The 26,666-nt window shown below is 40.0% G+C and overlaps 1 non-coding gene across 1 annotated transcript; it reads left to right on the top strand.

The window, feature by feature from the left end:
- Positions 1-11,107: 11,107 nt before the first annotated feature.
- LOC148048282 (U6 spliceosomal RNA) lies at positions 11,108-11,214 on the top strand. The gene has a single exon (XR_015696190.1). It is a non-coding gene; the product is annotated as a U6 spliceosomal RNA (small nuclear RNA).
- The last annotated feature ends 15,452 nt before the right edge of the window (positions 11,215-26,666 follow it).

The raw sequence follows: 26,666 nt of genomic DNA, 5'->3' as shown, positions 1-26,666 counted from the left end.
CCGAACTGCTTAGAAAACTTTTTGCATGGAAAATCCAGGAAGAGGGAAGAGGCAGATTGTTTTGTGTTCTTATTTTATTCTTATTTAAATAGTAAATGCACAAAATAATAAATTTCCTTTTTTATATCTTCTTTTTGTAGGTCATTCTTTGGGGCAAAGAATTCAGTGACATTGACTTGGCCACTCCCACCCAGTCACATGACTGCCAAGCTACTCCCACCCGGTCACATGACTGCCAAGCTACTCCCGGTAACATGACCACCAAGCCACTCCTACCCAGTCACATGACCACCAAGCCACTCCCACAAAACAGGCCACACCCACAGAATAGATTCTCAAAAATTTTGAAACCCACCACTGGTGCATGTACATGTCCGCACATGTCTATGCTTGCATGTGTTTGTGCGTGCACACACCTTTCAGTTTGGGCATGAACGTGTGCACAGTTTGGGCGTTTGGTGTTTAAAAAGTTTACCATCACTGATCTAGTAGGTCTTAACCTTGAGGACCTTCTTTTTTCTGTTGGGAAATGTCCAGAAGGTGGCGCTGGGTGGCTATTGTTCATGCCTTAAGCCAGGGGTGGGGAACTATGGCCCCTTTATGACCTGTGGACTTCAACTTCTAGAATTCATGGCTGGCTCAGGATCTCTGGGAGTCCATGGGTCATAAAGGGGCCATAGTTCTCCTCCCCTGCCTTAGGCTATTAGCCTATATTGGTGCTTCTCAACCTCAACCACTTTGAGAGGTGTTAACTTCAACTCCCAGAGTTACCCAACGAGCCTTGCTTCTGAGCGAAATTTACAATATGTAAGATTTAGGATGTTTATGGCCTCCAGTCTAATTTCCAAGCTCCTCTGCAAATTATACAGTCAAACTTCAGACTATATAATTGTTTTGCACTGGGATTCTCTGGATGAGAAGGATTAGCAAGATAAAATGAGGCTCTGTAGTCCCGTCAATACTGATTTTAGGATTCCACAACCGGTGCCTTGTGGACCTTGAGCGAAGACATTCTCTCCACCCCTGTAACACATAAAAGTTGTAGACTTGTTAGCGGAATGAACTTCCAAAATTCCTCTCCTGTGTCCACAGATCCCATCTACGTCTTTCTTCATTTACTGTTGCTGCTGCTTCACATTTAGATTTTAATTCAACGTTCTTCATCAACAGGGTAGAAATAAGCTTGAGCCACCCCTTTAAGATGCCTGTTGGATAGCAGAAGCTCCAGAACGCTTAAGCAAATAACCAAGCCAAGTCCCTTGCTTGAGGCATGCAAATCAGATAAGGAAGGTCATCTCGTCTCTCTAACCTGGTGGCACAATGGGAATGTTCCCCTGCTCCAAAGTGTCAGGTTAGGGTCTTGCTTACCAGGATGGCTCTTCTGTGGCTCCAGGTTTGTCTGGCTTTCCCTGCTTAATTAGTTATTGCTGCCATCCCGCTCTTACATTATGACTCAAATTAAACTCCATTCCGGGATGATTTATTGTCCACCTTCTTGACCGTAAGTCTTTGCATCATGCTTGGGGGCAGAAGCAGTCTATTATGCTTATTGTGCCTCTTTCTCCTTGGTTGTGTTTTAAGTGACACTGTTGTGACTTAAATGAGCTGTCGGCCTGATGCCTGGGAAGAAAGGCTGTGGAATTGCCAAGGTAGGGGCAGTGGGCTAGGGGAGAAAAACACCCCCGCCCCCACCCCGTGCTATGGTTATTGGATTGGGGAGGTGATCAGCTTTAAGGCTGTCATGTGCTGGCAGAGGCAGAGGTGCATTGGTTGTTGCTGAAATCAACATAACATCCAGCAGCATCTTTTCCAGCAGAGAGTTGGCTCATTGATGTGAACACATGGCAAAGTAATTCACGCTTTAAATTAAGCCGTTGTTTGTTTAACAGTGTTTCTTGAATAAACCGATAATGGCTGTGTTTGTTCATCTCGCTAATCCGGAAAATCATAGTTTATAGATTCTAAATTTATCCAACATAATTTAAATTTAAGCCGGAATCAAGCAATGGACAGGGGCTTCCCACAAACTTTCTTTCCCTGGAGCTCCCTCCCACCTACTCTGTCTGTCTGTCTGTCTTTTTCTTTCTTCCTTCCTTCCTTCCTTTTTCTTTCTTTCTTCTCTCTCCCTTCCTTCCTTCCCTCCCTCCTTCCTTCCCTCCCTCCCTATTCCTTCCTTCCCTGCCTCATTCCTTTCTTCTCTCCCTCTCTCTTTCTCTTTCTTTCTCTCTCTCTCTCTCTCCCCCCCTTTCTTTTTATCAATCCACATTACTTGAAATTATCTTTACATATACTATAATAGCAAAATTTGTGTAAGATGCTTTGCTGCCTTTATAGAAGTAAGAAATGTTATTTTTCTCCCCGGCAAGGTTCAGAGTACTGAAAGCTTATCCAGGTATGAGAAAGCAAAAGATTACAAGAATAAATGAACAATAAATGACTAATAATTAACAATCTGATGCCCTTTTATGACACCCACATTTAACTTTTGAGTCATTAAAGCTGCACCTTTGTGCTTAATGAAAGGGCCAGCCAGCTATGCATTATCACTTTATTAATCAGAGGAGCAATAATTACAATACTGTGGTAAAATGCCACTCACTTTGAGTTGTTGTTTTCATCTTAAAAGGCCAATATTTCCTCCCAAGTTCATGCTGCTGACATTTTAAATACACATTTGACCTCTTTTGATATGATATGTGGTACGTGTGGCCATCCGTGGTACTTAGGTGGAAAGGAAATGTCCTCTTTATAGTGTCAGAGGTGTTGTGCGGGGATGTTGGATCATATTTAATGAAAGATTAAAAAGAGTATAATATATACTTAACATGTATATACAGTGCTACTTTCACCAGAAAGAAAAGCACTCAACAACATTCCAATACTCCACTCAGTTTTGGAAAATAGTAGAATATGTAACTAGAGAAAGAAAGATCTTGCTATGAGCAAGATTATTTAATTGCTCTGCTGTACAGTATTTTCAGAAGGATCTGAAATCATTGAAAAAATATATTTTAAATACAAATATTGAAAACATATCCCCTCTCTGTCCCACCCCAAAATATCCAGAATAAATATTGTTTGCCAACAGGTGACAGTAGAAGACAAGAGAGAAGTTCATTAAAGTTCACAGTTTGAAAAAGATTTGATTTTAAAATCTCTCTCTCTCAAACCACCACACGTCTTCTGATGTACCTATCAACCTTAGCTGATGCAACCGCAATTTCGCACAAATTGGCAGAACGCTTTAGCAGTGAAAGACAATGTTTTCCTATAATTTCAAGCTAGGATGATTGTGAATGCAAGTTTACTAAGATGGACCTCCACATGTTAGAATTGTTTAAATTAGAAAATGATGTCTGTTTTTGAAAGCACGCACATCACCAAACGTCCCACTGAAATTCTCCACTTCCCAGGGATACTTCCATTCCGTGAAATAGCAGAATGATTGCAAATTTGAAGCAAAGAAAACTGTAAAGATAAATAAAATAAGATGGCTGGAAGCAGATAAAGCAAAGCAGATGTCATGACCACGAGGAAGGGAAAATCAAGACTGGGTAATGAGGACTCAGGGGAATAAGGAACATCATGGACAAGACTGTGTGGTCAGAAGCATAGAATAGCTGTGTTTGAAAAGGCAGCAGAACATGGATGCGAAGGAAGGAGGAGGATGTGAAGCAGGGGTGGGTTGCTGCTATGTTCACTAACTGTTTGCATGCACTCTTCAATGTAAATTGTTCTGCGTGCATGTGCAGAACAATTTACAGTGAAGTGCATATGCACAGTCACTGAAATCCAAAATGGCGGCTGCCCAACGGTGGCAAAGGAACCGGTTCTGGGGTGTGTGGTAGGCCTGGGTCACTGCCGATTCTGTAACCCAGGCCTGGCTTTCACTATTGGTTTGGCCAAACTGGGCCGAACTGGCAGCAACCCACTTCTGATGTGAAGGAACAGAAAGGAAATTTGAGATACTCCAGTCAACTGTGACAGTTCTCTATCATAAAGATCATGATATGGATAACCTCATCGTTGCAGGGGCATCTGCCACAGTAGATATTTTACGGCATGAATAGTCTGGCTAGGTTTGCTAAGCTTAATCCCTATCTTATGTAAAATGACCTAATATGTTGAGGTGCAACAGAAGGTCAACAGCTAGAAAAGGGTGTTTCTAATATTCTCCTAAAACATGGTAAATATTACCTCAAGCTGAGTCTAATTTTTCTTCCTACATGGGCATGTCTATGTAATATTTAGCTTGTTGGTACCTTCTTCTATGATGTTCAGCAGTTTTGAGGTCATCCTAGGTTGGCTAGATGTTACCATTTACACTGGATCTTAAACAATGCTTAGAAGATTTTGATCTTATTGTGAATTCTTATGCAAATTGACCCAATCCAAACTTTAATGTGCAAATTAGGATGTATGTGAGAGAATACCTAACAACCTTAAGAACTTAGAAGAAGTAGAAGGAAATGTAAGGGAGTGTTTTTTAGAAGATATTCTTGTTCCAGGAGAGGGAAGTAGTGTTAGAGAAGGGTCAGAGAAGAGCTTCACCTTTGTGTGAAGTGCCTATTTTTCCTTTGTTTTGCATATTTGGATTTTATTGTTTATTACAATGAAATGTGTTTTAAGTGCATATTTTGAGAAACAGGTATACTTTTTTTAAAAAAAAAAGAAATGCATGTTTTAGAAGACTGCTGGTAAGTTTTTGAGGAGCCTTGTTTCACCATAATATATAGTCTTTTAAACCAAGAAATGTGAAACAAAATGGCCCAGAGCTACATGGATACCAACACAAGGGTCATACCCATTTTAGGATGAACCTGGTGTATACTTTATTTATGTCTTGATTCAAACAATTGTGTTTCAGTTGTAAAATATGATTGATTTGGCCCAGTCAATGCATTAAGAGCCTTCTTGCTCAATAACAATGTTGTTGTGGCATTGTACAATTGTTTCTTCTCTCACTGTAAATATATCCCTCAAAATTGGCATTTAGAATCCATTATAAAGCTCACATCAATTACATAGCTTTGAAGGCACATGGCAGGCTAATGTTATGAAATTAAGTGCTGTTTTAATTAGCCACATTAATAGCCCTGAGCTTGTAAGCTTCTGTTGTTAAATGTGCACAAGAAACTGGAATAGATCATGTTTAATACTGGAAAACTGCATTGATATGTTATGAATGATGGTGTAAGGAAATAACCATTCCTGATTGCATTAGGAACTGGTTGGACTTGTTCAGAACTGTCCCATCTAATGGGCTACAGAACTGTATATGGTCATTTCTTAAAGGCAGACTCTTTCAGATAGTGTTGGACTATGACTTCTGTCAGATTTACACACCAGAGCAGAATGTTAGGAGTGAAGAAGACTGTAATCTATTCATAATTCCCATTCAGATGAATCAAAGGAGCAACTGGTGCAGGCTACATTAGTTGTTCTCTACCTAAATGGCCTACACTGGTCATTGCATTCACTTGGATACAAGACATATGCTAGTAGTATATAATCCTGAGTTCTCTCGTGTCCCTTGGTTGCTTTCTGATCTGGACTTGCTTCTTACTCCTATTTGTCCTTTATCAAAGGATACATTCTGACCTACCCTTTGATGTTAACTCTTGGATAATCTCTCGCTGATTCTGAGTAATGAGTTCTGGTTGGTCACACTGATTTCTATCTATTTTAGATACATTTGCTTCCAATTATATCCAATCCGATGACTTCCATCCTTATTTTTGAGTAGGACTGCCCAGAGGGGTTTTTTTTGTGTGTGTGCTTTTTTTCTCTTTTAGGAGTGGGTCTTCAGCTAATGCCTTCATGGAAAATTAATCCAGTGATCTTACATGAGTGCTACTTAGCCACGTTTATCAAATCACAACAAAAGAAAACTCCATCTCTCGTGGAGGGCATTTTAAAAGTGAAATGCAGGCATAGCATGTAGTTGTCCCTTGACTGACTCCCAGCATCCTTGAAAGCAATTCCTTAAAGCTGCCACCCCATTTCAAATGGGACATGGTCTTCTTTCAACAAACCACACAATACCTGGATGTGGTGTGCCCAATCTTAAGATTTTGGGGAGAGTCATTTTGGTGTAGAGGTTAAAGGTATCATGTTACAAATTAGGAGAATGTGAGTTGAGCCCTGCCTCAGGCATGAAGCCAGCTTAGTCCTGCCTAAGGAGGTTATGACAAACCACTTCCAAAATGTTGTCAAGAAAATGGCAGGCAATCCCCAGGAGTCAAGACTGACTTGAGGGCATGAGCATTTGCATGTGTACAGGCATGCATGCACACAGACACACAAGCTGATGACTTCTTTCTATCGGTCCATAATAGAAAGTGTCCTCACATACTGTATAATGGTATGCTGGTTTAACAGCCCCAGACAGGAAGGCACTACAGAGAGTGATTAATTCACCACAAGAAGCCATTGGTTCTCTCTGACACCACTGGATGACATCGCCAGGTCTCACTGTTTCAGCAGAGTAGGGAAGATACTTAGGTGTTCTGACCCCCCTCCTCCGTCCAGGAACGAAAGCCGAAACCAACGTAAATGAGAAGGTTTCTTTTAATCAGTCAAGACTCTCATTGGCTGCAAGCCACATAAACAAAGAGATAAGCACTTTGGCAGCAAGTCCTACAAAACTTGGCAGCAATGCAAACAAACTCTGGCAGCAACCCAGCCTGCCAAGTTTGTTTCTTGTTAGTCCTTAACGCTAACTTCTGCAGAAAGGCGTGGCACAAGCAGTCTCTTTTATAATCAGGAGAGGATCTTAATGAGCATCAGCTGAGTGTAATCACCTCTTGTAATTATGCCATTGTTCTTGACGCCGAGTAGCCCTTCGACAGCGTGCATCCCGGAACAACTCACAGGTGTTTTCTGGATCACTCACTCTTGTCTCCTCCCCACTGATCCAAGGCTCAGACACCACCTGGTGGCCAACCAGTTTCTCCTTGCCCTGCTTGGAGTCGGAACCCTGTCCAGGGTCCTCCACCTCCTCCAGGGCCAACTCATAAGGGCCCTCGCTTTCGGAGTCTGGTGGCAGCTCCAACGGCTCCTGCCGGGCCACAACACTGAGGAAAGATTCACATTCTGGCCAGTGTCTTTCTTCAATTTTACAATCAGGTAGAAGACACAGAAGTATAGCCAACTGGACAAACAGGTTTAAACAGCTTCTACCCATGGGCTGTCAGACCCCTAAAAACAACATAGCACCACAAATGGATTAATATGACAAATTTCACTGGTGTCAGTCTAGTGTGTAATATGTATATACCATGATATAAGAGTAATATACATGTTGCACAGAATATGACGTACATATGGAAACGTAAGACTATTTTCCCCCACAACTACTTGTATAAGGATTATTCTTTATATTATTCATTGTTGCCTTGTATTCTTGTATGGATTGCACCAGTAAAGGCTAAACCGATTTCGTTGCATACATGATGTACAATGACAATAAAGGCTTTGAACTTTGAACAGGTAAGATTCTCAGGGTTCTGAGAATGGAATGGGACAACTAGCTGCAGCCAGGTCGCTACGTCCAACTTGCCACGTGACAATTCATCAATTTCAATTTAATTATTTCAAATAAATAAAAAAAATATTTTCATTGTTGTCGTTCACATTTTATTTTGTCCCTCCTTTTGCATCCTTTCTTTAGTTTTTCCATTTCACCATTTCTTTGATATTAGTGTAACTCTTGTCCTGCAGCAAGTTGTCCCATGGAGAGCTGTCCTCTGGCGAGTTGGCCGCAACAAGTTGACCACAGCAAATTTGCTGTGGCGAGTTGGCCATGGTGAGCTGGCCATGGCGAATTGTCATAGACCCTTCTGAGATGGCTAACTGCGAGGTAGTGTTCTGACCCAGACTTCCTTAAACAGCAAGAATCAGAGTCTTGGTCCCGGCCAAACCCCTTTTATTTACACGACTGTGAATTCCTTTAATTCACAGTTCTCAAGGCTTAACAAACAGTCTTTCAGAGGAGTGTTTATCAGAATATGAACCTTATCTCGTTTGATGAGCTGCCAAATAATTAGTTTCCAAACTTGGCACAGAGTCTCTTATAGTTACAAACAGAACTTTCCACTCTTGACACGACCGAATGAACGAATCGTTTCCTGCAAAAGCCCACTTCCTGTTCGTTCCTCTTTTGTTTCCTATGAGAAGGGCCAATCAGCTCCAAGGTGTGACTTGACTCCTAAGTCGACCCTGCTTTCTTAGTTGTTCTTGTCTTCTGGCAGCTCTGCACATGCACACACTGGAAACAGGCTCCAGCTGTTCTTCTGCTTCACTGCTGTCTAACTCCCTTTCTGCTTCCAACGCAGAGCCCTTGTCTGAGCTTTCCTCAACCCCCAGGATTGGCCCATGTTCTTCCCCAACCTCCCCACTGTCTGACTTTGCTACCAGCTCTGCAGCCAGGCCACAACAGGTAGCCCTAGCCTACTATATACCGTGGCATGACAAAACCGCGCTCGACTAAAGCGCGCCCGATTAAACCGCGTCGCTGATGTCATCAGCAGGGCGACAACAGCGAGCGCGGAGAAAGAAGGGTGCTTTAAATAGCGCTTTGAAAGCAAGCCGATTCAAGTTAAGGTAAGGGTTAGGTTTAGGGTTCGGTTTAGGGTTAGGTTAAGGGTTAGGGTTAGGGTTAGGGTTAGGTTTAGGGTTAGGGTTAGGGTTAGGGTTAGGGTTAGGGTTAGGTTAAGGGTTAGGGTTAGGTTTAGGGTTAGGTTAAGGGTTAGGATTAGGTTAATTTAAATAGCGCTTAAATAGTGCTTTAAATAGCGCTTTGAAAGCAAGCCGATTCAAGTTAAGGTAAGGGTTAGGTTTAGGGTTCGGTTTAGGGTTAGGTTAAGGGTTAGGGTTAGGTTTAGGGTTAGGTTAAGGGTTAGGTTAAGGGTTAGGTTTAGGGTTAGGTTTAGGATTAGGTTTAGGGGGGTTAGGTTTAGGTTTAGGGGTTAATTTTAGGTTTAGCGTTTACAGCGTGCTTTTTTCTCTGCGCTGTTGTCGCGCTGTGATGACGTCAGCTACGCCGTTTCGTCGAGCGCGCTTTAGTCGAACACGGTTTTTTGGTGGAACCACTATATACATTAAGATTGGATCACATGTATAATCTGGAAAAAAGTCAGTATCACACTTGAGTGAGGATATTGGGACACTGTATTTTTTAGCAAAGAAATAAATGTGGATATGCATTGATGTACGGAAGAAACTACTCACGATTACTATTTGAGGAATATAGGTTTCATTGTTATTTAGTGAATACTTTCCATACCAATCTGATTTTTTTTTTCCTTCTAAAAGGTTTTTTTTCCCCCCCACATTTTTTATTTTAGAGATTGTGGCCATTGGGAATAATATTCAGCAGTAGGCTGCAATCATTTTTTTAAAAAATGTCTTAATACTCTAATTCTGCAGCAGGGGGGAAGGTTCTGTTCCCATTCTTTTTTATCCTAGCACAGATATTTAATATTCACAAATCCTTGTTTTCTTCGTTATGTTTATTTTTTGATTAATGTTCCCTTCATTTGCATTTTTTTTTCAAGGGATGGTGAAGGTACATGAAAGGAATATTAATCAAAATGGGAGAAAACCACAAGGAGTAAAAAGCAGCCTGCCTTTAGTGGAGTAAACTAATAATAAGGTAAGCAGAAATTATTGGAAAGAATTTTCCTTGGAGAACTTTTCAAGAAGAATTTCAGGTTGCCATTCCTATAAATCAAGGGTCCCCAACCCCTGTGCCGTGGGTTGAGAATATAGGCAGAGAAAAGCAACAAAGATGATTAGGGGACTGGAGGCTAAAACATATAAAGAACGGTTGCTGGAATTGTGTATGTCTAGTTTGATGAAAAGGGGTGATGTGATATACCAGTGTTCCAATATCCGAGGAGCTGCCACAACGAAGGGGATCAAGCTATTCTCCAAAGCACCTGAGGGCAGGACAAGAAGCAATGGGTGGAAACTAATCAAGGAGAGAAGCAACCTAGAACTAAGGAGAAAGCTCCTGACAGTGAAAACAATTAACCAGTGGAATGACTTGCCTCCAGAAACTGTGAATGCTCCATCACAGGAGGTTTTAAAGAAGGGATCAGACAAACATGTGTCTGAAATGGTATAGGGTTTCCTGTCAGAGCGAGGGGTTGGGCTAGAGGACCTCCAAAGTCCCTTCCAACTCTGTTATTCTGTTACTCCATTTGCTTAGCAACTGTTCAAATTTACAACATTGAAAAAAAAAGAGAATTAGAACCCGTCCTTGCATTTACAACTGTTGCAACATACCCATGGTCGCATGATCAAAATTTAGGTGCTTAGCAACCTGCCTGTTTTTATGATGATTGCAGCATCCAGGAGTTCACCCTTTGTAACCTTCCCAGCTGGCTTCTGATAAGCAATGTCAATGGGGGAAGCAGGATTTGCTTAACAGCAGGTCCCATCCTTGCTAAAGTGAAAAAAATATTGGGCAAGAATTTGAATGTGGTTGGAGAAGATGACGCAGCAACATATGGACTTAAAACCTGGATTGTTTTTGTTGGGTATCTTACCAGGAAAATATAGTAAAGAAAATATATATTTGATTATTCATGTAATAGCTGCGGCTAGAATTGTATTTGCACAAAACTGGAAAGCTGAAGAAATCCCTAAAGATAAAAATGTGATTAAGAAAATATTAGATTGTGCAGAAATGAGTAGATTAACACTCGCAATTAAAGGAAAAGTCCCCCAGCGTAGCATTTTAGGACCCACATTCTTTATACTTTATATAAATGACCTTTGCGATCATATTAAAAGCAACTGCGTTCCCTTCGCTGATGATGTAAAACTATTCAACACCACCGACAATGCTGCTTCCCTTCAAAAAGACTTTGACTATGTGTCAGAATGGTCAAACAATTGGCAACTTCAAATCTCAACCAACAAATGCTCTGTCTTACACATTGGCAGAAAAAATCAGAACATCAAATACAAACTGGGTGGATGTGACCTTGTAGATGATCCCCACACAGTCAAGGACCCTGGAGTACTCATCTCAAATGATCTAAGTGCCAGAGTTCACTGTAACAGCATCGCCAAAAAAGGCATTAAGAGTTGTTAACCTGTGCTCGCTTCGGCAGCACATATACTAAAATTGGAACGATACAGAGAAGATTAGCATGGCCCCTGCACAAGGATGACACGCAAATTCGTGAAGTGTTCCATATTTTTTGGCATTTAGATCCTAAAAAACTGGCTTGCATGTATCCGAATTTACAACTTAAATGCTGGAGATGTGATTGTGTTGATGCTACATATTACCATATATGGTGGACTTGTAAAAAGGTTAAAGCATTTTGGATAAAAATATGGTGGATTATGCAAAATATTCTTAAAAAGAGGATAAAGTTTACCCCTCAGTTATTCCTGTTAGGTTTAACTACAGATTGTACTGTTATAGAGACTAATTTGATTAACTTAATAACGGCAGCAAGACTGTTGGTGGCGCGATACTGGAAGAAGGAAGATTTGCCTACTATTCAAGAATGGACAATAAAAGTAACAAACTTAGCAGAGATGGCTAAAATATCAGCATATCTTAAGGACCACTCAGATGAGAAATATAAACTGGAGTGGAGAAGATGTATTGACTATATTCAAAATAAATACGGGACTAAGATATTCCAGGTAGTTTATGGCTGAGAAAGCGAGGAACAATATAATCTGTTTAGAGTTAGCCTAACAAAAGAGGAGTTAAAACTCAAATGAAAGATGATACTAACTTTCTTTAAGTTTATTTTAGAATATGTTTGTTAAAGATTTATACCTGTATTTGTTCTGGGAAGTAGGTGGGGGAGGTTGGGGGGGGGGTTGGGTTCGGGTGGGGAGGGTGGGGGAGGGGAAGTAAATATTTGTAAAAGCTTTTTTAAAATTTTCAATTAAAAAAAAGAGTTGTTAACGTAATATTGCGTAGCTTCTGCTCCGGTAATATTGAACTGCAAACTAGGGCATACAAAACTTTTGCTAGACCAATTCTTGAATACAGCTCATCTGTCTGGAACCCACACTGCATATCAGGCATATATACAATCGAATGAATCCAGAGATATTTCACAAGAAGATTCCTCCTCTGCTCGCAACAGGATACCTTATGATTTGAAATTTTGGGCTTAGACAATCTAGAACTTTGTCATCTTCCATCCGACCTAAGCGTAGTACATAAAATTATCTGCTACAATATCCTACCTGTCAATGAATACTTCCGCTTCAATCACAACAACACATGAGCTCACAATAGATACAAACTTATGGTAAACCGTTCCAGACTCGATTGCAGAACATAGGACTTCAGCAACAGAGTGGTCAATGCCTGGAATGCTAATTCTGTGGTTTCTTCCCCAAACCCCCCAAACTTTAACCTTAGACTGTCTACAGTTGACCTCACCCCATTCCTAAGAGGTCTTTAAGCGCATTCATTTCATGTATTCATAATTATGTCTATACTTATATCTGTTATGCTTGATGAAATGAAAATAAATAAATAAATAAAATGAATATGGATAAAAAGTATAAAATCAAACAATTTAGGAAGAGAAATGTTATAACAGAAGATATGTTAAGTTGTAATGTTAAAATAAGAATAGATGTATATAAAGAATTAAATGGTAAGCTATAACTATTACGACACAAAAAATGTACTCAGATGACACACTGATTAATGAATGATGAAATGTTTGTTTTAAAAGGAAAAAAAACAATAATGGCAAAAAAGATCATAACATTGGGTGTGACTCACTTAATAGCACCTTGCTTAGCAAATGGAAATTCTGATTCCAATTTTGGTTGTAAGTCGGGGACCATCTGTAATTATAACAATACATCTCTCCCAGTGGTGGGTTCCGGATCCCGTCGCAACCAGTACGCTGCGATGGGACCGGGTGTCTACCATGGGCATGCACGCTGCATGCACATGCACGCCCACTGCCTGCGAAGCTCCAGCTGCTTGGCGGAGCATTGCGCAGGCGCTGTATGCTGCCCGTGCGTGTGCAAATGGCCCGTTTCCTTCAAATACAGATAAGGAATGAGGGCGGGAGGGCGAGCCCTCCAAAGCACCGTTCCGGTACACTGGCTGTTGCTTCCAGCATGGCACTGGTACGCACGTACTGGGGCGTACCGCCTGGAACCCACCACTGGTCTCTCCCCTGGAATCCCTTTCCGGAGCTGTGGATGCAGAGAGAGAAGCTCCACTGTAAACATTCAGCTTGTTTGTGGTTCTGTGTATTGAACTGCTTTGAGGCAGCCTAAAGTAAAGTATTCTGTTATTTTTAAATGCTGTGAAACCTTCAATGAGCAGCAGGTAAGGCTTATGGTGCTTAAATTGCTTTGAGCCATTTAACATCTTTGTACCATCTTAAATGCTGAATGCAGCCATTAGGGGATTTTGTAGCAGAGAATTTCCTTTTCGCTTCTGGTCTTCCCCATGTCCTATCTCACTTTTTGTCAGAAACCATGCAAACAAGTGAAGCCCCATCCATGGTATGAAGGCAGCACATGAAACCACACCCCCTCTGGTCAGCAGAAAACCGTCTCTCCACAGAATGGGTCCCTGGTGCACAAAAGGTTGGAGGCCACTGTTCTAGCAGTAATCGAAAGCCCCCCCCCCCCTTAAAAAAACCCAATCTCTCTATGTCAACTTACCATGATGGATGTGTGTTTCTATAAGCATGTTGATCCCTGCTTATCATCTGCTAAATAGAACAATGACCTTAACTGACCCCTGCAGTCTTTCTTTTCCTTGTTTCCACAAACTAAACCTTATGGACAAATCACTAACTGTCTCACGCAGTAAAATGAAACAGTAAACAGGCGCATTCTAAGGCAATCTACAGTTTTAAACAAGGAACAATCACTCTGGGAGAACGCAAAAGTACCTGGTGTTTTTACATGAAGTCATACTGGGATCTACAAGAAACAGAATGAGGTGATAAGGTGAAATGGAAACTAATCAAGCAGAGAAGCCACCTAGATCTAAGGAGAAATTTCCTGACAGTTAGAACAATGAATTAGTAGAACAACTTGCCTCCAGTGGTTGTGGATGCTCCAACACTAGAGGTATTTAAGAAGAGATAGGATAATCATTTGCTTGAAATAGTATAGGGTTTCCTGCCTGAGCAGGGGGTTGGACTAGAAGACCTTCAAGGTCCCTTCCAACTCTGTTATTCTGTTAAGAGTTCAGAGGTGGTAGAATGGACTAGGCTGTCTCAGAAGACAAGCGGCTACTTCCTCTTCTAGCATCTTCTCTTATTCAAGGTTGGCGTGTATCAGTGCTATTAGCATATTGCTGCTACAGTCTGAAACAAACTGGTTATATTTTTGCTAAACCACATACATAGATTTTTCAGCCAGGATATATGGTATCTCTCAGTACTGCATTTAATAATATAGATTAAATAATGCAATGCATACTATATTCTCTTCATATAATTAATAGAGGAAGTTGGTATTTTTCATGGCATATCACATATCATAACTCTTCCAGATAATTTTCTTTTTGCTGTTCACAATTTTGCCATTGTTGTCCTTTCATTGAAGGACATTTTCAACCCATTATATTTTTTGGTTATCTTCTGAAATCCACACTTCAAGGCTTCTGACAGGAATTCTATCATTCTGGATCATTGTCCATGCTTCTATTCCATGTAAAAGTGGCAAGATATAATAGCATCTACTCATCAAAGGTGCATTTGGGGACATCATACTCTTGAATGATTCCTTACTTTAAACATTTCCTACAGAAAGAGAAACCAATAGAGCAGGAATCTTTCTTGGTGGTGTTTGAGTTTCCTGATGAAATTGTTGCACTACAGTTATTCTTAACTCTGCCACTTTATTTTTCTATATTTGGATGCCTACCCTTCTTTTGTGACTGGAACTTCACAAACTAGAGACTACCGTGCCCTCTTCCAGGAGACTCCATTCCCTTTCTCCTATTCCCCACTACCCCACATTATTTTATGCTCCCAATTTCTCTCTCACTTCCTGGACTTTCAAAAGTCACCTAACATCTGTGTCCATTGAGCCCAACTTTCAGTTTTGAAAGTTGTCCTATTGATTCGGAGTTCTTCTGAAGCACACAGAAGAAATCAGAACTGAAGTACAGCCCTTCCTGAGACTGACAGGTCTCAGGTTTGACCAGGGCTAGTTACCTTTACCTCAAGCAAAATAATTTATGTCCTTGGTAGTGTCCTTGTTTTTGTCTTCTGGGTTGATCATGAAAGTTACTTTTTTGAAAGAATTCAGTGGAGGCATAATTTAGCTAAGATTGGAGAGATGGCACAATGTGGGCTTGTGATTTATTTCCATCCTTCCGTCTGCCTCCTGCTGCCCCAGCAATAATTTTGTCTTGGCTTTCTGTATTAAGCTCTCAGGACTTTCAGGGACATTGAATTGAAAAAAAAAACATTCCTTAGATCTAGGTCAAAGTTCCCAACATTAGCAACTTTAAAATACATGGTCCAACTCTCAGAATTCCTCAGGTAGTCAGTCAGTCTGGGGAATTCTGGAAGAATTCTGAAATTCTGTTTGAGCAGGGGGTTGGTTTAGAAGACCTGCAAGGTCCCTTCTATTAAAATTCTCAAGCAGAATTTCTGTGTTCTAAGTTGAAGTCCACATGTCTTTAAGTTCCCAAGGTTGGGAAACCATGATCTCGAGGATCTTTCCTCAGTGAAGTTACTTCCAGATCTATTGAATCACAACTCCCAAGTTTACTGAGAGCTCTTTAGCAAATTGCTTGAATTATTCTCAAAAGCTATTCTCCAAACCACCTAAGGGCAGGGCAAGAAGCAATGGGTGGAAACTAATCAAGGAGAGAAGCAACTTAGAACTAAGGAGAAATTTCCTGACATTTAGAACAATTAATTAGTGGAACAACTTGTCTCCAGAAGTTGTGAATGCTCCAACACTGGAAGTTTTTAAGAAGATGTTGGATAACCATTTGTCTGAAGTGGTGTAGGGTTTCCTGCCTAAACAGGGGATTGGACTAGAAGACCTCCAAGGTCCCTTCCAACTCTACTATTCTATTCCATTCATCTCAGATTTTCCCCAAATTCAATTTAAACATGTTAGATGGAAACCAGTTGATTATTGATATTGAATAGGATATAAATTTTAAAAAAAATAACCAATCACCCAAACACAATGTTAGAGAAGTGAAGTAGTAAAACAGTTGCTTGAATGATGCATAAGTTTATTCAAGAAAAGAACAGAGTGCAACAGAAATGTGGTGTTTCCGTCGCTTCCCCTTGCAATCTGAGTTAACAGCTCTTCATTCCCTACTGTTCATGAATGGTTTGCTATAGAACTAATTTGCTTTTACACTATTGTAAATATAAATAAAACAAATGCATTAGTATCACGAGCCTGACATAAAGTAATGCAAATCACAAGGAAGCAAGCCTAATACATTGCATTGTTTCCCCAGAACGATTATTTCAGTAATTGGCCCTCTGTAATTAAACATTGCCTTTTCTTCTATGGCCTTCTCCATGGGCCAAACCAGATGTTGTAGACACAAATGCAGGGTTTTGAAATCCTGATATCTGCTTTATGCATGAGAAACAGCTCTGTGCAACAGGGAATTAGAGTGGGAAAAGGTGCTACCTCCTTCCTCCCATCACTTTCAGTGCTTTTCCTTCTGCAGAAATCCAGATGCATGTTTATTCTTCCAAATATCTCTGTAGGGGAGAAAGCCTTTGAGAGTGATTTTAAGCACCAAGAAGTTCCTTCTCACAAAGTTATCTCTTCTTTATCTCTCCCCACCCCTAAAAAAGGCAGTCATAAAAGCTTTGTTGGATTCTTCTCCAGTAACATTGTACTGCTAACTAGGCAGGGGTGGGTTCTTGCCAGTTCTAAGCTCTTCTATAGAAGAGGTTCCACAAAACTACAATGGCGTTTAGAACTGGTTCCAGCTTCCTCCCTCCACCCATCCCCCAGCCAATATTTTGGTTGCTAAGCGAGAGCGTTGTTAAGTGAGTTTCACCGCATTTTACAAGTTGGCCACGCCCACCCAGTCACATGACTGCCAAGCCACTTCCACTCAGTCACATGGCTGGCAAGCCACTCCCACCCAGTCACATGGCTGGCAAGCCATTCCCACAAAGCAGGCCACACCTACAGAAGAGGTTCTAAAATTTTTTGAAACCCATCACTGTAACTAGGGCATACAAAACCTTTGCCAGACCAATTCTTGAATACAGCTAGTCTGCCTGGAATCCACACTGTATATCGGATATTAATACAATTGAGCAGGTCCAGAGGTATTTTGTGAGAAGTGTCCTCCACTCCTCTGCTCACAATAGAATCGCTTATGCCACCAGGCTCGAAATTTTGGCCTTGGACAACCTGGGACTATGTGCCTATGGTCTGACCTAAGCATAGTCCACAAAATTGTCTGCTACAATATTCTACCTGTCAGCTTCAGCTTCAACCTCCATAATACTTGGGCAAACAATAGATACAAACTCAAGGTAAACTGCTCCAAACTAGATTGCAGAAAATACGACTTCAGCAACAGAGTGGTCAATGCCTGGAATGCTCTACATGACTCATTGTTACATCCTCAAACCCCCACAGCTTCAACCTTAAACTGTCTACTGCGGACCTCATCCCATTCCTAAGAGGTTTGTAAAGGGGGCATGCAGAAGCGCACCAGCATACCTTTCCTTCCCTGTCCTACTGTCCTCATTTATTTGTTCTCATTTCCCTTGTTTGTGTCCATGTTTATACTTATACCTGGTATCTTGTACATGTTTGAGAAACTAAATAAAATAAAGAAGAAATAAATCTTGTATGGTGGAGAATAACACTGCCATGATTTCAAATAGAAATCAAATTTCATTTTCCCCCCATCACTACTTCCCCATCATTCTAGCTGCAGATGCCATGGATTGAATTTGAAACCATCTGCTGATGAATCAGACACACACTTCTACTTACTTTCACCTCTCCTTCCAACTGAATATGTAAATTTCACTTAGTTCTCACCTTCTCACACAAATCAGTCCTCCTTCTGCATTCAAGGGGTTCCAAGATTTTGCTATTTCTGTTTTTAACAGATATGGATATGTTTTGGTATCATTTCCCTACCTGTTCTCTAATTGGGCCATTTCAAGAGGAATTTGCAGAGTTTCTGACTCTTTTATGAAGTTGGTATTTGCTGTCAGGGTAGGACAGCAGTGATGGGATTCAAAAATTTTTACTACAGGTTCTGTGGGCGGAACTTTGTGGGCATGGCATGGCTTTGTGGCATGGCTTTGTGGGCGTAGCAGGGCAAGGATACTGCAAAATCCCCACCCCACTAACCTGCTTTCCAGCTCTGTTCTCTGTTCTCCTGTTCAAGGCAACAAAAGAAAATCAGCTGGGAGGCTGGAAGGCAGCGGGGGGCATGGCCAGCCTATTTGCTGGTTCTCCAAAGTACTCAAAATTTCCACTATCGGTTTTCCAGAACCTGTCAGAACTGGCTGAATACCACCTCTGTAGGACAGGGTCCCAAAACTAGAATTGGCAGGCCCTGGAGAGGTTGCCATATTTTCCCTGTTGTGTTTATCCATTTAATTGTGATGAAATTCCATGAGGCTGAGATTGTCAAACACCGGAATTACAGGGCATTGTGTGGAAAAAATTCTGAAAGCCCCATAACAATTTCACGATAAAGTCACGGGCAGTTGATTCTAAATACATGACTGGATCTTTCATGCAATTTCCACATTATTTTTTTCCTTCTGTGCTTCATAAAACCTTAGAAAAAGAACTTAGATGGAGGCATTAAATGGACTTCACAGACACTTTCTGCAAGCTCCTTCTATTGTGCTATCACACTTTATACTTTGCTGCGTTCTTTCCAACTGCTTTATCCCGAAGCTACTTTTATGCAGGTGGTACATCTTCAGTTAGTGTCATAAATCATTTGCCGTATGATTACGATAGGGATTTGCTTTGTTATTTTCCCCCACGGTGATAGTGTTAGAATGCCCTATTATTTTATTATATTATTATTGCTTATAGTTTGTTTATCATGACCATCATCATCTGGTTTGTAATTGTAATCTATAAACTGTTTATAGTCGGCTCTATGACTGAGCGGAATGAATGAATAAATGAATGAATGGGCTAATTCCGTATTCTATGTGCAATGTTGATATTGTCTATATGCTTAGTGTCTTTAAAGTGCACTAAACACACCAGCCTCATCTAAAGTGATTTTCAAAAGCAAGCAACCCAAAATGATAATTCGCAACTATCTATCCACAGAAGATCAGGGTTAAAATAGGAAGCTCCCATGGTCATTTATTTATATTTTTAGTGATGTTTTCACTCTGTATGCTTCCTGGCATATTTTGACTGGGTCCTCCTCCCTCCCTCCCTCCCTCCCTCCTTCATTCTTTCCTCCGTCCCTCCCTCCCTCCGTCCCTCCCTCTCCTCCTCCTCCTCCTCCTCCTCAGCAGAACAAAACCTGCACATATTTCCAAAGAGCAAATCCTAAGGCTCGCATGCAGTTCTAGGTATAGCCATCATCAGGTCAGTCCAAAAAATGCTAGCAAAATTCTGTGTATATATATATTTATTTTTATCTATTTTTTATACGTGACTGAAGATGCAACTTACTATACACATTGGAAACAATCTTGTTCAATAAAAATAAAGATCTGAAATTAAATGGAAGCCGTGATGGTGTAAAAGTTAAAGTGCTTAACTAGGAGCAGGAAGGGTTTTTTTTTAAAGAACAAAAGCATATTTTTATTGTAAGAATACTGAAATGCAAAGGGAAAAAAGTGTTTTTATTGGATAAGAGCTGAGTAATACTACTTTTACTATCCAACAACTAATAAGCATAAATAAAAATATTATGGGAAAAATTTCTAGCGGCAGATTTTATCTTTCCCTTCTGTTTCCCTACTAACCACAACCTATATATTTATATTGTTTTCCTAGCATTTATTTAAATATTTTTGTTTATTGTTTTTGATTGTTATTGATAATTTTCTTCATAAGATTACTGTGTAATGGGTAGTATACATGGAATCATTTTTGCTTAAATTTGATTAAGCTTATGGATATATACTGGCAATTTTACCATTATTGTGTATTTTCCTGTTTTGGTCTCCTAATATGATATTGATAGCAAGCTCTTCTTTTCTGAAGTTATGCCAGATGTATCCTTGCAACATACACACACACACACACACACACACACACACACACACACACACATATATATATACACACACACACACACACACACATATATATATATATACACACATACACACACAAACACACACACACACACATATGTATATGTATATGTATATGTATATGTATATGTATATGTATATGTATATGTATATGTATATGTATATGTATATGTATATGTATATGTATATGTATATGTATATGTATATGTATATGTATATGTATATGTATATGTATATGTATATGTATATGTATATGTATATGTATATGTATATGTATATGTATATGTATATGTATATGTATATGTATATGTATATGTATATGTATATGATCTTAGTAAATTGTGATATTTTTCATTTATGTTTCCTGGAATTATACTTAACAAAAATAATTTGTGGCTTTAATTCAAATTTTATTTTTGGAGATTCTGAATATTTCAATGTATTTCTTTTCAATATTTTTATACAGTCACCATATATGATAAATGTTCCTTCTTTTTTATGACATTACTAATAATAATTATTAAACTGTTTGTCTATTTATGAATGAAGTTACCATATTTTTCGGAGTATAAGACATTCCGGAGTATAAGATGCACCTTAGTTTTTGCGGAGGAAAATAAGAAGAAAAAAATTCTGCCTCTGACTACCAGCATCCATGGTATTCAGCTGACACATGGTAACAAGGTCAGCCAATGAATAGGCATAATAAGTACGTCAGCCAATGAGGGCTATTTGGACTCTGAAATTTGCTGTATGAGCAACAAGGAGACAGGAAGGAGCCTGGCTTAGCCAAGAACTGAAAATGAAACTGCTTGTGTTTTGCTTGTATTTACTGCTACTTTGGAAAACCTGCTTTTGGTAATGTATTGTATATTATTATTATTTTGAATCCTGCTGAATCAGTTACTTGTATGTGCTTTCTGCATGTGATTAGTGCTGAAAACTCTGACCAGCCAGGTCAGCTTCAGCACTTATTGCAGCACTTATTGATTCAGCACAGCTGATTTGCAGGTGGAATACCTCCAATCAGCTCTTCTAGGCTGAAGGGATTGCCACAGATTATCGCTGCCTCCATGCCTCATGTTTTTGGCCTCTGGTGGGGGTAGTTGGAGCTACATTTGGCATATAAGACACACCCAAATTTTGACCCTCTTTTGGGGAGGGGGAAAGTGCGTCTTATATTCCAAAAAATGTGATATATACCATGTATTAAACAATCTCTTGGAATAAATTTTATTGATTTTGCCCCATAGCTCTTCCATAGTTGTTCAGTGATTATTTCGTTGAGGTTTTACATCCCCTTTATCATACAGCTTTTTATTTGTTTCATCTCCGTATCATATTTCAATAACACGTTATGTTTTATGTATATCCTAATCAGTGAGCTTCATTCTATATAAGTGTTTTAGGTTGAATAAACTTTCTTAAAGCCCTTCTTTTTTTCCTTAAGACCATTTTTAATTCTTCGAGCATTTTGTAAAGAGTTGGGTAAATTGATGGTATCTTGATAAACGATAAATTATCAGCCATGGTATATTTCTACTTTCATTAAGCAGTAATACTATGTCTTTGGCCTGTTTTCTGAGTCTTAAAGGCATTATATTGGCTTACTAGCTGGATATCCGTGCTCCGGTACGAAACTATATGATCAAGTTTCATAAATCAACACTTACAGCTTGAAAATTAATGAGTAGTTATGATTGGCCTCTCCTCTCCCCTTCTCTCCTTCAGGCTTGCCCCACAGAGACCTCTCCTAGCCCCTTCTCTCTCTCAGTCTAACTCCTTAGGATCAGAGGGTCTTTCAGGTGGGGAGGGGGAGTAGAATGTCTAAACTCCCAACTTACAGGCTGAATGAGTCACACACACTGGCCACCCCCATGCCCAAGTGGCAATTTGAACAGAGTTCTTTTCAGGTGGGGAGGGCGGGTAGAACGTCTGACTCCTTAGCATCAGAACGTGTTAATAATAATATAAGAAATGCTAATGATCTGGTGGTCATTTTGAAAAATCCTTTCTTAGAGAGCACCTAGAATCCAAGAGGAACATTCATGCCAAATTTCAAGTTTGTAGGCTTTGTGGGTCTGGAGATTTCGTGATGATGCCTGAGCGGTATTTCGCTTTTATATAAATAAATATCGTGATTAAATCTTTCTTGTAAGAGTCGGCCCTGTAGAAAAAGGAATTTGGATGGTGAAGCTAATGGTGAAGTTGCCATTAGCTTTACCAGTCTTATATTTAAAAGATTTCATATTTTTAGCAAACTTAAAATGTCTTAGAATGCTCCTTTCCCATTCTTTTCTTGTTTCTTGATTATATTCTGTGAGTATCTATAAAGTCTGTTGGCTGAGCCAGCTGTATCTAAGCTTGATATTCTATCATTTGGGGATTTTATCCATTCTGTTATCCATGGTAGGCAGGATAGTAAAATAATTTAAAGTTAGGGAAGGCGAGACTATCTCTTTCTTTTGAATCGTGTAGAATTTTAAATCTTAAGAGTCCAGACTTTAGCCCTCCCTTAAACAAGGAAGCTGACTGGATGACTTTAGGTTTGCTTTGAGTTCTCAAAGTCCGAATCAGCAAAAGGCCAGCTGAAAAACAAAACCTTTCCCATCATATGTGGTTTTCAACCCATCTAATGGTTTTTAATTTTTCTTTTCTGGATTTTGTAAGACACCAAGAGTCTTTTGGAGGTGTAGTCTCTTCTTTTCTAGTCTAGTTTGGTCTAGTCTAGTCTAGTCTAATCTAATCATGAATTGATAACATTGACAACAGCAGCGTGAGAATAGTACAAGATAAGTGAACCCTGTAACAAAATGAGACAAATGCTAAGAAGAACTGTTAATTAAATGGGGAAAAAGTCACATTTAGCTTTGCCTGATGTCACTTTCAATGGAATTACATTCTACTTCGAGTCATGGTGTGACACCCTCCCCCCCCCCAGCCTCCAAAATGTCATAATGGCATGATTTAGAGATTGAGTGATGCAATGCCTTCCCAAATCCACCATTTCTTTTTAAAGATGTGTTATCTCCAGGGCTTGAAAGAGAGACTCGGATGCAAAGATATACAGCTATAGTATAAAAATAATTATACTGCAGCTGCCAAATATATTAAACTTCAGTTCTGGTTGGCCCAGCCAACATGGCCACTGGGAAGGATTTCTGAAGAACCGGTCTTCTAAAACATTTGCCAGTCTTAGTCCCGCTCCAAAGCATATGGACAAATGGTTGGCTATGTTTCAGGTCAGACTGAGCAGGAATCCCCATGACTAGGATAGCTAATTCTTTGTTTTCCTCCAATACCAGGGAAACAATGCCCTGGTTATGTAATTCAGACAACTACAATATGCACAAATTAGCTAAATTTGGCTCAAATGCATTATAATAATCAGCTTACGGTGCAGGCATATAAGCAAGTGGCCAGGCATAATCGAGATGTTCTTTCCTTTTATTTCCTGCTTTGGATTTTCTTGGGTTTGCTACTCATTCTTTTTCTGAGCTTGGCACAACAGTGCCTCTCTCAAAAGAGAACAGCATAAAAGATGTGTGCGCATAGAATGCTGCTGGCTTTGGGGTTTTTTTAAATTTATTTTTGGGACCACCAATTTTCCCTCTCTACAATGCACAAAATCTTCCAAGAGAATATGGTATCTAATTAATGCACATGTTCCAATCACAGAACTTGTATGAATAAGGCTGGGATAAATTTCATTATGAAAGAACATCCCGGTAATCATCCTTATCCCAACATATTAGTTGCAGTGTTGTTTCCAGAATTAGGATGCGGATGTATTGGCATGCTTTATTCTTGGGCACAGCGTTTGGTACCTGTGTAGAATTCTAAGGTTGATCCTAAGCTACCCATCAGGGATATAAAGCTACATTGGAGCTGATTTCATTTTTCTGATACCAAAGAAACTTTGGCACTCTGGGCAGAACCTTGACAAAATAGAAATGAAGTCTTCATTTGTGTTCTCTGTACTGCTGTTTTTCTTCAACCTAACCCTTTGAAGTCCCATACAGATCAATCCTCTCTCTCGGTGATTTCAGATATCTGAGATTTTGACAGGTTTATGGAGAGCAATGGAATCTGGTTAATGTTAGTATACGTCTTGGGTTAATTTTAAATCTACATTATTCCTTTATTTATAATGAAAGAGTAACATACAGGTGGACATTCATTATTTGCAAGAATTCTGGAATTAAAAAATTGGAATATTCAGTCTTAACAAATCAGTGGTTAAAAGGTTTTAGCGCATACTACATATGAGCTTAAAGAGGCACTGGATGAAAAATGTATTTTATGCTTGTTAGAGACCCCAAAGACTCTTCAAAAAGTGCTAGTTGGCAACTTCATTTATGATGGAAGTGTAAAATAAGTAAGGAACCACGTACTGTATAATATGGGCTTGCTTTGCCCTGTTAGCCATAAGTTTGTTAATAAGGGGTTGCAAAAATCCATGCAGTTGAAGAATGTGAATCGAGTTTTGAATTACATACTCAAACATTTGCATTTATCGTGATAGGGAGAAATGTGGTTTCGTTAAGCATGGAAATTTGAAACAGGAAACACAGTGTGAGCCCTGGATTACACTCTTGGATTGATTGTATGAGTTCACTTTCTTTTTATGAACTAGCTCTCTCATGAAGCCAGCATTATTCCATATAGTCAGATTTTAATGATCTGTTTTAAAAAAAAAGTGTGTGGAATATATTTTTTTCCATACAGAATTTTCTGTGCTTATTTCATTTAAAAAAAAATTCTTTTATTCTATCCTTTTGCCTAAAATCATGCCTTTGAAGCCATCTTGGAAGCATACATACTGCAGCACCCGTTAAAACAACCACCATTTTTCTGATGCACAACATAATCCAACAGTACCACTCTATTTGTTGAACGCTGAAGAATCCTGTTGCTATTTCCTGGTTTGGATCGCCTGTGAAGTTGTTCCTAGTTTCACAAGAGATACACTGGCATTGTTAGACATCATGTGCTGGCTTTGTGGTGAAATAAAGCTTTGTAGCCATATTTGTGGTGAATGTGGGATTAAAATCGTGGCACGACAAAACTGCGCTCGTCAAAATAGCGGTGATAAAACTGCGTCGCTAAAGCCGCGATGTCATCACCATGCGTCATCACCGCCGCAACAACAGCGCGGCGACAGAAGGGCGCTTTAAAACAGCGCGCGGCAGAAAGCCGATTTAAATTAAGGTAAGGGTTAGGATTAGGTTTAGGGGTTTGCTTTAGGGTTAGGGTTAGGGTTAGGGTTAGGCTTAGGGTTAGGGTTAGGGTTAGGGTTAGGGTTAGGTTAGGTTTAGGGTTAGGGTTAGGTTTAGGGTTAGGGTTAGGGTTAGGGTTAGGGTTAGGGTTAGGGTTAGGGTTAGGGTTAGGGTTAGGGTTAGGGTTAGGGTTAGGGTTAGGGTTAGGGTTAGGTTTAGGGTTAGGTTTAGGGTGCTGAGTGCTTCGGAAGGCGCGGATTTGCCCTCCGCGGTTATGTCATCGCGGTAGGGTCGCCTTTTTCCTTAGCGCTTCGGACGGCGCGGATTTGCCCTCCGCACTTATGTCGGCGCGGATAAGGCCTTCGCGGTTTTGTGGTGGAACCGATTAAAATACACAGTCTCCCAATTTCTAGCCCAATGCCGTAGCCCCTACACCGATATGATTCTTTATATCCTGTTTAATGAAACTTTATGGAAAGGATCAGTTTAGTGAGTGGTTAAGTGCCAGCCTAGAAACCAGGGGACTGTGAGTTCTAGTCCTGCCTAACCTGGCTGGTGACTATGGGCCGCTCACTCTCTCTCAACCTAACTCATCTGACAATGTTGTTGTGGTGAGAAAAATCGGAGATGGAAGGAGTGTTAGGTATGTTGGCTGCCTTGAGTTATTTATAAAAATAAAGGGAGAAAAATCTAAGAAATAAATAAAATAGAAAGTATAATATGGATTGCAACTTATGAAATATTTGCTTTGCCTACAGATTGTGCTAGGTTTGCTCCTATGCATCTCCCACTTAAAAGGGTCTAGACTAGAGTCAAGGCAACTCACAACTGACTTGTCCCAGCCAACTTGCCATAGGACAGCTCACCATGGAATAAGTCAATGCAGGATAATTCAAGACAGGGACAAGTAAATTGCAGCATTTTATTTTATTTTATTTTATTGCACTTCTATACCACCCTATTCCCAGAGGGACTCAGGGCGGCTCACAAACCAAAGTAAAGGGGGGGGGAATACAAACAGGAGGAAAGGCAACGGACAAACAACTACAACAATTTTTTAAAAAAGATCAACAACCACACAATTCGAGCGGGGGCGGGGAACTCATCAGCCCCAGGCCTGTTGGAACAGCCAGGTTTTAAGGGCTTTGTGGAAAGCCTGAAGGGTGGTGATAGTCCGAATCTCCACGGGGAGCTCGTTCCAGAGGGCCGGAGC

The sequence above is a fragment of the Thamnophis sirtalis genome, unplaced genomic scaffold, assembly GCF_051295495.1.
Source record: "Thamnophis sirtalis isolate CommonGarterSnake01/CBP01778 unplaced genomic scaffold, rThaSir2_p1.2 scaffold_3, whole genome shotgun sequence".
Taxonomy (NCBI): domain Eukaryota; kingdom Metazoa; phylum Chordata; class Lepidosauria; order Squamata; family Natricidae; genus Thamnophis; species Thamnophis sirtalis.
Note: the sequence above shows the minus strand (reverse complement) of the source record. Positions and strands in the feature narration are given on the sequence as shown.